The sequence below is a fragment of the Thamnophis sirtalis genome, unplaced genomic scaffold (assembly GCF_051295495.1).
Source record: "Thamnophis sirtalis isolate CommonGarterSnake01/CBP01778 unplaced genomic scaffold, rThaSir2_p1.2 scaffold_1, whole genome shotgun sequence".
Classification (NCBI taxonomy): domain Eukaryota; kingdom Metazoa; phylum Chordata; class Lepidosauria; order Squamata; family Natricidae; genus Thamnophis; species Thamnophis sirtalis.
Window position 1 is genome coordinate 50,869,834 of NW_028261381.1, and position 13,746 is coordinate 50,883,579.

General features: G+C 39.4%; 1 protein-coding gene and 1 non-coding gene across 8 annotated transcripts in view; both read left to right on the forward strand.

Moving 5' to 3' along the window:
• SEMA5B (semaphorin 5B) overlaps positions 1–13,746 on the forward strand; it is a 596,333-nt gene that overhangs the window by 130,525 nt on the left and 452,062 nt on the right. The window lies entirely within an intron of this gene.
• LOC148049402 (small nucleolar RNA SNORD36) lies at positions 13,178–13,250 on the forward strand. Its single transcript, XR_015695271.1, has one exon. It is a non-coding gene; the product is annotated as a small nucleolar RNA SNORD36 (small nucleolar RNA).

The window sequence follows — 13,746 nt, forward strand, 5'->3', positions numbered from 1 at the left end:
ACGAAAGTTGTGCTTTCTGCTTAGGCTCATTAAATCAGATACAATTGAAATGCCTGAAGCCATTTACACCAGTTCTTCACACATTTCATAGAAGGTGGAAGTGAGAGCATTTATAGTTCAGTCCCTTCTGACACCATGTAGCATTTGCCAATCTAGCACCACCCAGGAGCTGTACCTTAGGGTTTGAGAGCCACAGTCAAGTCACTTCGGATGACAAGCAGCCTTTTTATTCACGGAAAGACAGAATAGAGAGCAACTGTATACACATAAAACAACAGTAAGCCTACACAGCAAGGGATGTAGCCAATATAGATACGGTATTTTAAAAAATTGAGTATATGCCATTGTGTTGGTTTTGATTCTTTTTTTAAATATTTATTTTATCATAAAAAGTAAAGTAAAAAACAGAAAAACACAACAAAAAACAAAACAAAAGCATACATTCAACCCTAACAACAACAACAACAACAACAACAAAAGGAAAAAAGTGTACAAAAGAAGAGGGGAAAGTGATCAAATAAATGTCACATTTAACATATAGGATTGACCTTGATTTTTGATCCTTTAAAGGTAAAGATTCCCCCGCACATGCGTGTTAATCATTCCCGGCTCTAGGGGCGGTGCTCATCTCCATTTCAAAGCTGAAGAGCCAGCAGTGTCCGAAGACTTCTCCATGGTCATGTGGTCAGCATGAATAAACACTGAAGGTGCACAGAGCACTGTTACCTTCTCACCAAAGTGGTCTCTATTTTTCTACTTGTATTTTTTAATGTGTTTTCGAACTGCTAGGTTGGAAGAAGCTGGGACAAGTAACGGGAGCAGCTCTAGGGATTCGAACTGCTGAACTGCCGACCTTCTGATCGACAAGCTCAGCATCTTAGCCACTGAGCCACTGCGTCCCTTTTGATTCTTTAAGGCCACATAAATGGATTTCCTCTATGATGGACTGTCCCTAACCTGATCTTTCAGTTTTTCCAACAGGGCTCCCATCACCATCATAATCTGACCCCATCCACCTTGCTGTTCATTATCCTCTTCTACTCTTTTCTTCTTTCTTCTACCCGGCATGAGAGCCATCTTCAGAAAGCTAAATATGTCCAAAAATAGGATAATTGGGTACAAGTAGCCATTGTTTAGTGGCTGCCTTTTGTAGCAGCCATCTACAAATGTGTTAATAATGAAAGGTGTTAAATAGAAATTAAAAAAATCATTTTCCAGGCAATACAAACATTTAAGCCCACACCTCTGCACCTGACAGCAACGCACACCAAAGTGAGTATAACAATGGGTGGCAGCAAATGAGATGACAGTAACCAGTGATTTTACAGCATCTCCCTGTCCCTTTCTTTCTTTCCCCTTCTCTCTCTTCCCTTCTCTCTCTCTCTCTCTCTCTCTCTCTCTCTCTCTCTCTCTCTCTCTCTCTCTCTCTCTCTCTCTCTCTCACACACACACACACACACACACACACACACACACAATCACACACACACATACACTTTGTTTAACAACCATTTTGCTGAAATGAATTGAGGTTGCAAATGAGAAAAACTTATATAGCATAGATTAGGCACATTAAAGGTAGTGGCTTAAAAGTAAGTAACATTATGCCACAGGGCCTGGTGGTTCATTGCATAAAGTGCAATATTGCAGACAAACTCTGCCCACCGCCTGGCGTTCAATCCTGACAGGGCTCAAGCCCCATCAAGCCATAGCCTTTCATCCTTCCAAAGTGGATAAAATAAGGACCCAGATTGTTGGGGGCAATATGCTGACACTAAATTGCCCAGAGAGTACTATAAAGCACTATGGAGTGACATATAAGTCTAAGTGCTATTGCTATTGCTAAAAGTCTGGGTATTCCAGCTGAAATTGGCTGAGAAAATGCAGTGCATAGCTCTCCTTTGTTACTTCTGTGCGTAGATATCACTTCTATTGAATCAAACACTCCTAGCATCAGAAATCCTAAATACATCCCACTTTGAAATCTCTGCCACCAAAATGAATGGAAATGGCAGGATAGAGGTTCACAAATATCAAGCATTTCCCCCCCTAAAACGGTCAGGAAGGTGCAGTGGGAAACTCAATGTATTTTTATTACCATTGGAAGTTGTAGGGGATATAAATAAGGGGATAGTCCAATGATGTGGCCCAGTAGGATCCAGTTGAGCTGCTGATGGACTCGGATAGCGAAGAACTATATGAGTCTGCCCTGGATGATGTGGAGGACCCTGGACAGGGTTCAGACTCAGAGCAGGGACCAGAGAGGCTGGTTGGCCACCAGGAGTGGGGAGGATCAAAGGCAGTTTATCCCTGATGCTAGATTGAGAAGGGCTGAGAAACGGAAGCAGCAACTCTGTAGGCAGAAAGATGATTAAGCCCAGGTGGTTGTTGATTGGCCCCTCCCAAGAGAGATTATAGGTGAGGCGTTGGGAGGGGACATTTGTAGGAAACAACTGTTTGAATTAGTAGTTAAGAAAATCTATCTGTGTATTCTAGCCGTGTCTGTTCATTTGGACTATCCCCATTGGTTCATTTGAATTATCTGGGTTGCTGCAGAGCTATTCTATTAAACGTGAGTTGCCTGGGCCCTCAGCCAAAGGATTCATTATCTCAGTAATTGAACAGTGGCAAACAGCCAAGCCTGGTTTATTCACAGGCCTGGGGGTCAGAACAGTCCAATAAATTTGATACAGGTAATCCTTAACTTACAACTCAAAATTTCTGTTGCTAAGTGAGACATTGTTAGGTAAGTTTTGCCCCATTTTAAGACCTTTCTTGCCACAATTGTTAATTGAATCCCTGCAGTTATTATGTTAGTAACATGGTTACTAAGTGAATTCGGTTTCCCCATTGACTTTGATGGTCAGAAGGTTCAAAAGAGGATCACATGACCCTGGGACACTGCAACAGTCATAAATATGAGTCAATTGCCAAGCATCTGAATTTTGATCACATGATCATGGGGATGCTGCAATGGTCATCTGAAAAACAGTCCTAACTCACCTTTTTTTTAGTGCAGTTATAACTTTCAACAGTCAGTAAATGAATTGTTGTAAGTCAAGAACTACCTGTATCTAGTTTTCTGAATGGGCGTGTTGATGGAGTAATCTGATAGAGAACCAAATATGGTTTGTTAATATGGGTTTTTCTGGTGACAGGTAGATAAGTACATCACTTATAGAAAGACTTGATTAAATGCATCTGTTTTAAGAAGTTGCTGAGCTGCTTGAAATTCCTTCTCCAGCGCATTTAACCTTATATTAGGCAGTAGGCAACAACTATCAAGTGAAGACATGTAGGTAGAAGAACAAACTGATTTATTACATGCAAACTCCAACATCGGCATTTATTTTATTAGCTGTTTATGTAGCAGTAATGAACTTGATCCAAAGCAGCATTTGTTACCGCTGTTTTCCAATTGGCTTGGGGATGTCAGACAGATGGGGGGGAAAAGGATTTTAACACTCAAGAATTGGGGGGAGGGGTGGGGGAAAGAACTCCAAAATCAGGCGGTGATTTGAATGTGTAACCAAAACCAGATAAGAGGTCAAGTCTGATAGAGGCTGATGCCATCAATGGGAAGGGAGCAATATTCTCAGTATAGAGGTTGGAGACTGATCACTGGGAAGAAAATAGTCAACCTTGCACAGTAATCAACCTGTTTGTTCTATAAACTAAGAATATAGGGCCATGATGGTGAACCTATGGCATTCGTGCCATAGGTGGCACACGGAGCCCTATTTGCTGGCATGCCAGCCGTCAGCTCTGGTGCATATGTGCCTGCTGGCCAGCTGATTTTTTGCCCTTCCGAAGGGCCGGGAGATGCCATTTTTGCCCTCCCCAAGTTTCAGGAAAGCCTCCAGAGGGGTCATGCATGCATGCGCATGGTGTGTGTGGGGGGGTGTCACACGCACATGCGCAGGTGGGCAGGGAAGATTTAATTGGTGTTGGCATGCACAGGAGAGAGAGCGCGCACAATTTTGCCACTTGGTAAGAAAAAGGGTTGCCATCACTGATCTAGGGGATGCACAAGTTTAAATGGGAGAAAAATGTATTCTTCCAATTTGGCGTGGTATGAGTTTGTGCAAAGTTTGTAAATATTCTGGGTTCTTACAGTTTGTTTGGACTCCAATTGATAGTGCCAATGTTCTTCGATTATTCAGAGTTTCACATTAAATGAAGGAGAGATTCTGATGGTACTAGCTACTGTATCTGGAATGAAACCTACAAGACAAAATTGTTTTCCAAACCCTTCAATTTTCTGGAGAAGCAGGGTGTGGTGTGGTAGGATATGGGTAGTGTAGGAGTGATAAATTATTTCAGTAAGAGAAAAATCTGCTGAATGTCAGAATCCCACTTAAAAATAAAAAGTAGGAATTAGCAAATCCCCTCACAGCGAAAGCTGCTTGACATTCTGGGGTAGTGCCAGGAGAGAATAAAGCTGATTTTTGTATAATATGTCTTTATGTCCCCAGGAGAAATGAAGTCACCCAGATAATCAAAGACGGGACAAGAAACATTTTTCTTTCTTAGAATAGAATTTGTATTGACGGAGCTGGCCAAAAAAAGCTTAAGCCTGCTCAGTATGAACAAGTGGACCACCAGAATTAATTAATGGGTCATCCAAATAAATAATCAAATTCTTGTCAATCATGTCATAAAATATTCATAAATCATATGAATACTGATAGTCTGGAAGATAAATAGCATTACTGTATTTGTTCAGATTTAACAGAATGTATTGCAAACCAAGGCTGTTGTTTATAGGGATCAGTTTATATATTTCTCTAAGTTTGAAAGTGAGGGAGGCGAAAATGATCCCTAATAGTTATAAAGTTTAGAAATACAAAATCATAAACAATGTTAAGAAATACATGTTTGAGAAAAATACGTGAGACGTTCACCAGTGATGACAAGGGGTGAATACATCTTTTTTGCAACTTATCACCCAGAAATTAGTTAAGATAAGTTAATTCATTCCTATCATAGGATACTGGTGCTTTTTCCCACTATTGCAGTTGCTAAATACTTCAAGAATCATATAATCTATTCCATAAGTTGTGTGGATTGGCTTTTTACATTAGCCAAGAATCGTAAATCTGGAAAATAAAACTGCTTTGTAATAAGAAAGAAAGAACGATCTAGGATCCAGCTGTAACATTTTAATGTCTTTCATTTGTACTTTTTAAGTGAGAGTTAAGAGATATATGCCAAAGCTTTACAATGAAAATTATATTATTGATTTGTTCCTGTTTAATAACAGGAAACCTTAAATGGGGCGGGGGGGGGGAGTGCAGCCTCACTTCTTTCTACCAGTGGATAACAGTAGGGAAAACTTCTGATTGTAATCACTGGCAGACAACAAGGGAGTTTGAGAGTTCCCTAGAGACAGTGTGCAGACCAACCTTAAATCCTGCACAATACAGCATCATGAATATTAATCCATGTCTGTTGCTTGTTTTTAGTAGATCCTCTTTTCATAAGATATGTTAAACAGTGGAGTTGTTTCCTGTTGTTAATCTTTCTCATTACTGTGAGAGAATAAGGTGGAACAAATGGGATGCATGTGTGAGCATGCATCTAATTCAATCATATAAAGATACACAGTCTCTTGAATTTCAGGTTAAAGAGATACTGTACACAGGAGTGTCAAACTCCCTTCGTCACATCGTCGTCATGTGATGTATTGTGAGTTTCCCCCCCTTTGCTAAATCAGGCATGGCCAGCATGTGACACATCTGGCCTGTGGGCCACAAGTTTGACACTGCTGCTGTATGCACTTGGATTGCAAGGAACCTTGTTAATATTTGAAATTTCTGATTTCACTGGCCAGTGTACAGATTTTAGATGATATTTTGCCTTCATGCAAATATAGAGATGATGTGGATTGTACTGTTAATTTGGATTCTTGGAACAATAATTACATGATCTTACACAGGAAATGCAGTGTTTCTGCTTTGCACTCAAGATAGAAATAAACTAGTTTAGATTTTTGTAAGATCTCTGTGGGAAAAATGGATTACAGTACTTAGATCAAGAAAAACTATAGCAAAGCACAGAATATTATGCTATCTTTCAGTTGGCTTAAAGATTCTTCTTCAATGATTCTTATAATTCAAGAGTGGGAAAGAACTATAGCTTGCTAAAATCTTATTTTACTTAATGAGAGATACATAGCATTTTGTAAACAAATTTAATAAGCCCTTGATGCCCTTTTGCCAAAGGGACATAATCCAAGAGTTCATGAATTCATTGGGTTTGTGGAAGCTACTGTATATGCTGATACATTTTTGCCACTTATGCATCCTTGCTCCGTCTTTACTTCTCTCCTGTTGGTAATTTCTTTTTAATGGAAAAATATAGCATCAAAATTCATTCACCCACAAATGATTTATCTTTTGAGAGTTTAAACAGTATCCCCATTGTTGGCTCAAAGAATGGAACTAGTAGGATGTATTAGAATTCAGGACAGGGAAGCATTCTGTAGAGTAACTGCGTGTGCAAATGCTGTCTGTCTTTAAAAGTGCCTGGGAAGGAACAATGTCAAGCAGTCATTAAAGTCTGGGAACATAAAACTTTGTCACGGAATTTACAAAAAAAGAAATTCCCCAGGGTCACTGACAATTAAATTTAATTTTTGTATTTTATATCTTATGTGTTTATATAGGATAGTAGCGTAAGCAAATATTGGATTCTCTAATTTCTTTTTTGTTAATAAGATAATGTTTACAAACTCAGTTCAGTTTACAGTTTCAAATAAAATATATATCTTGCATATATCATATTTTCCTGTCCCCTTTTGTGCTATGTAACATAAGGCAAATTGCAGAAAAAGAGTACCATAAGCTAGTGTAAGTAAAATTATGACACAATGGGGAGAGGGAGAAGAGAATATAGCTAAATTTAGGTTATGACAATATTATTCTCTAGGCCTTTCCTTGCAAACATTCTTATTTCGCTGTGCCAGTATCCTTCTTCAACCATTCTTCTTATTTTCAGGATGTTACCAAGTCCAACCAGTCACAACTTCTTTAGTTTCTATGTTCATGATTCGGTTCTTTTTCATTCCCTTTATATCCGTGATGGCGAACCTATGGCACATGTGCCACAGGTGGCACACAGAGCCCTTTCTATGGGCATGTGAACCATCTCCCCAGCTCAGCTCCACCGCTCATGTGCACGTGCCTTCCAATAACCAGCTGGTTTTCAGGTCTCTGCCGTGCATGTGCGTGGGGCACATGGGGGGGTGCTTCTGTGGGGGTCGAGGGAGCACAAGGAGGTTGTATGCGCATGCACAGGGAGAGGGGTGCATGTGTGGGGGTTGCAGAAGCATGCATAGGGGGGTTTCACATCCATGTGAGGGGGCAGGGTGCTTGTGGGGGGCATGCACACATGCACGGGGGATGGGGGGAGCATAGGGGGCTGTGGTGCATGCGGGGGTTTGCACACATTGCATTGCATTGCGGGTGCACGCGCATACACGTGTCACTCGTGCACACATGGCTAAACGTTTAGCCATTACTGCTTTATATGATCAATCCATCTCCATGTACTGCTTACATATTGGTCAGTCACTTTTGTATTCAGTCCATTCTTTCACAAGCATTTCTGATTCTTTTATATTCTTTTATATTCTTGTTTTACCACGCCTTCATGGTCTTAAGTACCCCATTTCCGCTGCATCCAAATTACTTTTATCCTTCTGACATAACCAGGTGTTACTTTCATATAATGAAATGGCAGAAGCACATTATTATACTCAGCCATGTTGCTTATTTCAACAAAGATTCCTCACCACTATGTGACAATTAGTTCACAATTCCACTAGCTTTTTACCAGCAGGCACACATCTTAACACTTCTCTATCCATTTCCTCAAATTTAATAAACATTCTACCAAGGTACACAAGTTGTTTGATCCCAGCTTCTGTAGGTAGGACAGTAGAACAGTAGGAATTCTGTTCTACTCTCAAATTCTGAAATGTGATCTCCCTTCCTATTCTGCACTACTCTGGACCTTTTACATCAAATGTTTAATAACTTGGGCGTACATTTCTTTAGTACCCTATGAAGTGTATACATTTTCTTTTCTTTTTTGAAAACCTACTAGAGGTATATATGTACACTCAATGTGAACGGACCAGATATTTTTAAATGTGATCTTTTTATTTTGAACTATTTCCTTTTCAGCTTACTTGCTTGTAACTGAAAGAGTTGTTTGTACCCTAGAAGTGGCAGTTTTGTATCAAATTTCTCCCAGGACAGAACTGACATCTCCTCCAACTTCCTGTCTATTTATCTATTACCTGCAATATTGGATTTAATTTTAATTTTGTTCACATTTATCCTTCAGTTGAAACTGATTATGATGAAGCTAGCCTAAATGGATTCTGAGACAATAACAATAAGTTGAAGAATTATTGAAGGATAAGTCCAATTCAAAGGTGAAGTTAGTGGTATAGGTTTAAAATAACCCTTTAGTTTTTATGTGTGATGCATATTAGTTGAAAAGAAGCCCATGTGGTTCATATTAATAGCTTTAATGGAGCAAGTTTCACAGAACTGATAGCAAACATAAACTAGTAGTCCTAAAGTACAAGCGAAGGTACATTGCTAAAGTTAGTTAGTTTATTTTAGTGTATGATTGTTAAATGTTTATACCCTGTATTTGCTCTGGGAAGTTTGGGGGGAGGAGGGGATGTGGGATTGGGGGGGAGGGAGGGAAGGGGAAAGGTATACTATTGTAAAACTTATTAAAACTTTTTAATTAAAAAAAATAAACTAGTAGTCCTGTTTCATCATTCTCCAACCTGATGCCCAGTAAATGTGCTAGGATTACAAACCTAGATAGCCAATCAGTTTCTTTAGTTCAGGGGTGAAATCCAGCAGGTTCTGACAGGTTCTGGAGAACCGGTAGTGGAATTTTGAGTAGTTCAGGAACTGGTAGTGGAAATTTTGAGTAGTTTGGAGAAATGCCACTTCCGGCTTGCCCCAGAGTGGGATTGGAATGGAGATTTTGCAGTATCCTTCCCCTGCCATGCCCACCAAGCCACACCATGCCCATCAAGCCATGCCCACAGAACCTGTAGTAAAAAAAATGAATTTCACCACTACTTTAGTTGGCTGGAGATTCTGAGAGTAGAAGGCTGGAGAGACTGACTAATAATATATTCATTTTTTTTAAATCCAAAAGTTTAGTTGAATGTCCTATTCTATGTTAAGAACAACAACAAAAATAAAGAACAACAAATTATTAGAATGGTTTGTCTTTTAAGACAAGGCTTGCCTACCCATATATAAACCTTTCTGGCCTCTAAGTGGAAAATCCATCCTGAGTTTTGTTGCTTTGCTGTTATAAATTAAAACTTACATTTGCTTACTTCTTTATTTCATTCTTCCTAATTTCTGCAAGTAAAATTTGTGGTCAACAAAATTACTGTGAATAATTTCAGAGAGTGAAATGTTGCTTTTGAAAAGCACAGATGACCAGCTTGTAGTTTTCATTGCTTAAAATAATATTTTAGATTCCTCTCTTCCCTCCCTCTTTTTTATTGCCCTAGTTTTAACTTTCATTGCTTTTGTGTGTGTGTGCATGGGGGGGGGGGGTGTAGTATGCATTTGGTTGGTTCAATTAAGACATGAAATACTTTTCCTTCATGTGCATACTTTAATCTGCCACTTCATAGCCCTCAGTTTGATAGACTGTGTAATGAAGCAAGCTTGTTTTTAGAGGAAGCAGGCTGTCTTAACCACTTCTTCAATAAGCTAAATCAAATTCTGTAAGGCTTCTTGGCAAACACTATTTCTTTTCCAAGCCTCTCTCTGCAGGTAATCTCTTGAGTTTCCTTTCAGGGAGAACATAAAACAAAAGTTAGTAGCTCTTTCTATACAAATATTTTCATATAGGCTAGCATCACTGAATTTCAGAACCTGATAAAGTTATTTTCCTCCTCTTGACTATTTTCATTCTGTCTTCTACTCCAAAATATAAATTATGATAAGGTCTTTCATAGGTCACCTCAAGGTCACAAAACTATTTACAGAATTTTTCTTGAGATCATTTGGTAAGCCAAAATGTGGTTTATTTGATTTTGGCTTAGTGTGGATCTGATACAAAGGTAAAAGGTAAAAGTTTCCCCTGTCCAGTCGTTTCCGACTTTAAGGGAAGGTGCTCATCTCTGTTGCTTAGTCAAGGGAGCCAGTGTTATCCAAAGACTTCCATGGTCATGTGACTAGTATTACTATACATCGAGGCACACAGAATGCTATTTCTGTCCCACAAAATGGTACCTATTTATCTACTCACATTTGCATGCTTTCTAACTCCTGGGTTGTCAGGAGCTGAGGCAAGAACATGAGGTCACACTGTTGCACAGCACTTGGGTCTCGAACCCAGGCTTTCAGGTTCCCAGCTGACAAACTCAGTATCTTTAACCACTGAGCCATTGTGCCCCCTTTGGATCCGAGATAGTGCTTCTAAATCATGGTTGGCATATATGAGCTGGGCAACTGAAACTTTTTCAGTTATTAGGATTAAAACACGCTATAATGTAATGCAATGTAGAAGGATTTTTAACAGACTTTAACACTTTAACAGAGTGTTTGCCCATCAAGAATTTGATGCACCACTAAGGTTCTCGTGTGTAAATGTTCTTTCTGAGAATTTCTGTTTAATGTTCATCAGATAAATGTTAGATAAAAAACTGTTTGAAGGACCAGGTTGGTGTAGTGGTTAAGTTGGTGGCCTCGAAACCAGGAGACTTTGAGTTCTAGGTCTCCCTTTGCCATGAAATCCATGCGATGACTTTGGGCCAGTCACTCCCTCTCAGCCTCTCCTACCTCACAGGGTTGTTACTGTGGGGAAAATGGGAGGAGGGAGGAGCACCATGTATGCTCACTGCCTTGAGCTACTTATAAAGTGCTAAAAGAGGAATAAAAGCCAAATCAATAAATAAGTGCCCTTTTTGATGTGGTATCTCCATTGAAAAACAGACTGACAAATTATATTTGCCGGAAACTTTTATTATATTCTTTCAGTTTTTTGAAGTCCATACTGCTTGTGTACTCCTATTCTGTTTTAGTAATATAGGGAGTTTAATGGTTTGTTTTTCCAACAGTTAGGCCTAAAGGGTTCCTTAGAAGGACATTATGGACTTCTTTAATTAGAGAATGAGTAATGATTTCCACATTTAGCTTGCTGACCTCTATCAGCTCAGTCAGGGCAATGGTAATGTCAATAGCCTTGGCTAGTTTTGTGAGGTTAAATGATGATATATCCCCGAGGACAAATTTGCTAGCACAGATTAGTTGGCAAATATGTTAATGGGGTAGGAATTTCTTAAAGGCAGAAAATTTAGAAATCCGGTTTCACTGCAAAAGGAGATTGTGGGAGAGCCTGTCTTCAGATGGAATGGCTTTTTCCATGATTGCATCCAGAGTTCAGATACATAACTTGGGACCAAGAAATCTGGAATAGTACCCCTTTTAATTATATATCTTACCAGTAAGTCACTTGAGTGTAGAAACTGTTTTCAAGGATGTCCCCAAAATTTGTTGTGCGGCAGTCCAGGAGAGAAAATTCTTTTTATGGTTACCTCAGTTTTTCAGTTCTCTCTCTGCTCATTTACAGTTAGCATAGAGTCTTGTTACCTTTCATCCTCAACCAAATATTTACCAATTTTTACCTGGCATTTGATTGAACCATCTAAATGTATCTTACTACTTTTTTAAAAATACTCTGGTTTGAGATTAATGTAAAAGACATCAAGAATATTTCTAAATTGTGTAAAGTAGAATCACGTAAAATGTTTGAAGTAGTAAGAAACAAAATATCGGTGACACACTTGGAGTATTACCTTAGGACTGTGAAGGCAAACCTATGGCATGCATGCCACAGGTGGCACAGGAATCATATTTGCTGGCATGCCAGCCATCAGCTCAGATGCACATGTATGCTGGCCAGCTGATTTGCGGCCTTCTGGAGGCTGGGTGAGGCCATTTTCGCCCTCCCCAGGCTTCAAGAAAGCCTCTGGAACCTGGGGAGAGATCATGCATGCATGCGCGGGGAGGGGGGTCACATGCGCATGCACAGGTGGATGGGGAGGATTGAATTGGTGTGGGCACACCATAAGAAAAAGGTTCACCTTCGTTGCCTTAGGAAGTGCCAACAGGAAAAGTATTGATCACTTGGCATTTCTCATTTTCAAAGCTACTCCAGAGAGAGGCTGTGACAGGTTGTCGTAGACTTAACGACTACAATTGAGCCCCAAATTTTTGTCATGAGCAGAATAGTTCTGAAGTAAGTTGTGCCTCATTTTGCGACCTTTTGTCACAGTTGTTAAGCGAATCACTGCAGATGTTAAGTGAATTATGCAATCATTAAGCGAATCTGGCTCCTCCCATTGAGTTTGCTTATCAGAAGCTGGCTGGGAAGGTTACAAATGGTCATGAGGTGACCCTCAGTAAGTGCAACTGTCATAAATACGCACCAGTTGGCAAACAGCCAAATTTTGATCATGTGACCATGGGAATGCTAAAAGTGTGAAAAACAGCCATCAGTCACTTTTTTTCAGTGCTGATGTAACTTTGAACTATCACTAAATGAATGGTTATAAGTCGAGTACTGCCTCTATTGTGATTCTACTGTTGATGCAGAATTTAAATGTTTGTCCCTAAGCACTGCTCTTGTTCAAACTGTAGATATTCATAACTGCTTTTTTCATATTAAAAAAAGGGGATATAGGAAGCTTCAAGCATTATACTTTTGTATGTCTAATCTGACTCTACATTTCTGGCTTTTATGTCTCCATTGAATGTAACCGAATAGGATAGAAATTGCTAAACTGAAAGGTTTGACATTATGCCACCGTGGATTTAAGATTTCAATTGTTTACCTTTCTCAGCCCATTTTAAGTAAGACTCACTTGAGATTTTTCACACTGGATGAACGGTTCCAATAACAAGACATTGTACAGAGAAGGAAAACTCTCTTGCCAGCCAAGACTTGGCATTTATAAGTCTTGTTTGAAAAATATGTTGATGGAGCGAACGACATATACCTAAACTATGCAAATTAACCATGGCTGTTGTTACTAAAAACCCTGTAAGGAAATATTGATTCTGAAGCTGATATTTATTTCTACAAGAGGCCTTTGGGTGATGGCTGCAGGCTTTTTTTGAAGCAGGTAATGAGAAGAATATATCAAACAGAGTTCAACTTGTTTCTTTAAAAGCATTTTTTCCCTGAGCTTTCTCCCTCCCCTTTCCTTTACACTCAGTGCTGCTTATTTGCTAGACTAGGTATCTGATATGAGATACTGTGACAAGATGCAATCAGGGGTTTGTGTGTTGGGGTGAGGAGGCAGCATTTCTGTGTTCCTTTGTATGCTGCAATTATGTGCTTTGTGTTATTCTTTGTAGCTTAGGTTATTGAAATTACACCAGGTGTATAGCTGTCCTGCATGAGTTGATCACTGGAATGCAGATAACATTTGGATTATTGCGTGCAATGCGTTTTCCATTCAGCAAGTATATCTGATGTTAATTTTTGTGGAAGTGTCTGAGCAGATTTTGAAACCTGAGAATAAGTCTCTCTGCCAATAGAAGCTTGTCTGTAATCAGGCTGAATGTATGGCGCTGCTTATCTTTTATTTCATACAGTGGATTCCACCAGAGCATAATGAAAACATGTATTGTAAGTTGCTAGTTGCTTTGTACAGTCAGGGGAAAGAAACGATGATGGAAGGAA